The sequence below is a fragment of the Danio rerio genome, chromosome 3, assembly GCF_049306965.1.
Source record: "Danio rerio strain Tuebingen ecotype United States chromosome 3, GRCz12tu, whole genome shotgun sequence".
NCBI classification, from domain to species: domain Eukaryota; kingdom Metazoa; phylum Chordata; class Actinopteri; order Cypriniformes; family Danionidae; genus Danio; species Danio rerio.
The window spans coordinates 67,231,177-67,234,591 of NC_133178.1; positions in this window are offsets into that span (position 1 = coordinate 67,231,177).

A 3,415-nucleotide genomic window follows, 5' to 3' on the forward strand; every position below is an offset into this window, starting at 1 on the left:
CCATAGGCTGGCTTCTCCTCTCCAGCATAGACTTTTCCAGGGAGAAACACACCCTCTGGTCCCCCTTTTTTTAGAATAGGAACCACTACCCCAGTTGCGTAGTCTAGAGGTGCTGTCCCCTAACTTAACGTAGAAGCATGTTAGACAAGGTTTGCTAGAATCCCTTTGAGGCTGACCAGTAGTCGTCTCGCATGGTCTATAACTCGCCACCATCCAACTCCCCACCAGGTGGTGATCAATTGACAGCTTTGTCCTTTTTCTACACAAGTGTCCAAGATATACAATCAGAGATCAGATGAAACAATCACAAGGACTATAATTGAGCTCTGGCCTTGTGTGTGCCATGTGCACTGATGGACACTCTCATGCTCAAACATGGTGTTTGTTGCGGACTAACTGACTAGCGCAAAAGTCCAACACAACCCTATTCAGATTCAGATCTGGGAGACCATTCCGCAACCCAAATGTACAGGCAAGTGACCTTCTCGTTCAGCTGGGACAGTTCCACCCCATGGCAGCTAAGTTGGGGAGCTATAAGCAAGCTCACACCAGCCCACTGCCTCTCACTGTGGGCAACTCCAGACTAGAAGAAATTTCAGCCTTTCTTAAGAAGTTCAGTTCCAGAGCCTAAACTGTGTGTGGAAGTGAGCTTGACTATCTTTAGTTGATACTGTTCAACCTCCCGCACAAGCTCAGACATTTATCCCTTCCTGTGAGGTGACATTCCATGTCCCAAGAGCCACTTTTATGTCTAATGAGCAGGTTGTCATGGTCCTTGCTATTTGACCACCACCTATTACACATTGCACTGGCTCCTTACGGCAGTGGGCCTGCAGGAAGATAGTCCCATGTCACTTCTTCAGGTTGAGTCTGGCTGGGTTTTGTGGAATAAACATGGCCACCATATGCTCGCATACGAGTCCAAACCCCTGGCCTGGCTCCATGGTGAGGCCTTGACTGTGGCTAACACTATGATCCTTAATTTTGTTTGACTCACAAGGGATATTTGACCCTGCATTTAGTCTGACCTGTCACCTAAGACCTTTTGCCATTGGAGATCCTACAACGGGGATCTAGCCCCTGAAGGATCACTCAGGCAGGTAAGAAAGCAGGTAAATTGGAACCTTTTGAAAGGTGTGTATCCCGTTACATCTGGGATAAAGTCAAAGTCAAGACCTAAAACTGATCGAGAGGCTGTGGAATAACCTCAAACTCCATTAATGCTCTGACACGGCTTAATTAAAATCATTCTGCAGAGATGAGTGGTCCACAATTCCTCCACAGAGATGTGAAACACTAGTCGGATAACTTGCCAAATGGTGGCACAACCAGATATTAGATTTAGAGGGCATTTACTCTTTCACGTGTGGCCAAGGCAGGTTTGGATGTTTTGTCCTTAATAAATCAGATTATTTTAAAACTGTTTTGTGTTTACTCTGGTTTTCTTTGTGTTTTTGACTGTTTGCTGCCATCTAGTGTCTAAATAATGCACAGGTAAGTGTAAAAAGGGTTTCTGGTTAACAGAGTTCAAGTGGAATTACAGACATAACATTGATTTCATTAAGCGTGAAGACAAAAATATTGCTGTGAAATGCAGTTCATGTGCATCTCTTTCCACATCGTATGTCCGTCATATGTCATCGTGATCTCTTGCTTCATATGAGGTCAGACGATCACGGTAGTAATTCCAGTTGCGTTACTGTTTTGTGTTTATCTTCAGGAAATCACTGAAGGCGTATATTATGTTATCATAAGGATTCTAATGTGGCAATAAGCTCGTAACTGTACTGTACATTTACCCTGTGGGCATACTCATCATGTAAACACAAGAAAACAACACTAACATTATAGCAGACACTGTAAACAGCTCATTCCCAGACACTAGACATTACTGACAGGGTATTCAGTGTCACCGAGTGTCAGGATGTTGTGGGAATGCTGTACAGGAGTTATTACTATGGATTATAAATAGCCAAATTTTAAATATTATTAAATTACTGATTGAGCTGCAGGTTATTTTGTTTTGTATATGTATATTTTATGTTTTAAAGTAACTTCATGTAAAAAGTGATCAGTGTACTAATTACTTTACTATGAAGTCATAAGGAATGTAATCAGTTTAAAGTTTTCCAGTAGTTTTTTTTTTCTTTAAGTAACTTAACACTGCTGGGTTGTAAATTCACATTCATGTATTTAAAATGTAGTTAAAATAGATTTTCTTTTTAAGTAAATCTTCTGTTTTGCAATTAACAAAACCATAAAAAAAGTAATTAAAGGTGCAGTAGGTGACCTGCCAAAATGCTAACCAGTTAGAATAATATCTTTGAAACACGGTCCCTCCCCTGCTGTTCAAAGCCACGCCTCCTGAAACAAGAGCGCGCATCTTAACGATGACAGCAGACAACCCACTAGATCATGTCCTTCTCTACTTAGAAAACTCTACAGTACTTTATAAACTACAGTTCTGAATGAAAAACACTATAATATCTAGCAAAAGCTTTGTCCTAAAGCCACTACTGTATGTTTAGTGTTTGGCCGGCGACGTGCAGGAATTACGCTTATTACTAAAGCCATACTGACATGCTGTTTCAGGGGGAATATTGAGAGTAGTGGTGAACAATATAGGGAGCGTCACAGGCTGTCATTGTTCATATATGAACTAATGTGAATATTAAAGCCTCTTCAGCTAGGCAAAATAGCGCTATTTACTGATGTTCTGTTGTTACACTGAATATAAACGTACATAATCTGCTGTAAAAGAACCTTATGAAGCTGAAAATAGTCACATCAATCTTTCAGCGAGAGATTTCAGTGGCTGATCAACACTTCTGTGCAGATAACCCATTCAGAACAACCCAGTGTACATCAGCTCTGCCTGACTACAATAGTTTTAACACAGAACATGACCTGCCTGACAGAAACACTTCAGCCATACTGTCCTCCTTCCTCCAGCGTGCAGAACTCACTCCACTATTGATTCATGAGTTTAAAGAGTTTTGCAGATGAACAGAGATGTGCACATTTACATATCTACATTTGCTGACAGAATATTTGAGCTACTTGGGAATCGTGGACATTATCGGCCCGACAATATTTAATTGGATGAACATTTTTTAGTTTTCTGCCTCACCCAGAATACATAAACAAAAATAAACACATTCAGATCATTTACTTTAATCATTATTAGTTGACTGAAGAGACTCAACCAGCATGTTTCAGAACACAATCACCTACTGCACCTTTAATCTTCAGACCATAAATGTTTTCCTCTTTTGTCGGGAGACTGATTGACATACAGGCAGCCAATCGGCTTTCACTGGATGCCTACAAGCAGCCAATCTGCTTTCGCTGAGGGCCTATAGGCAGCCAATCAGCTTTCTCTGATCAGCGCGCAGGCGTTCCGCCCACGGCGCTC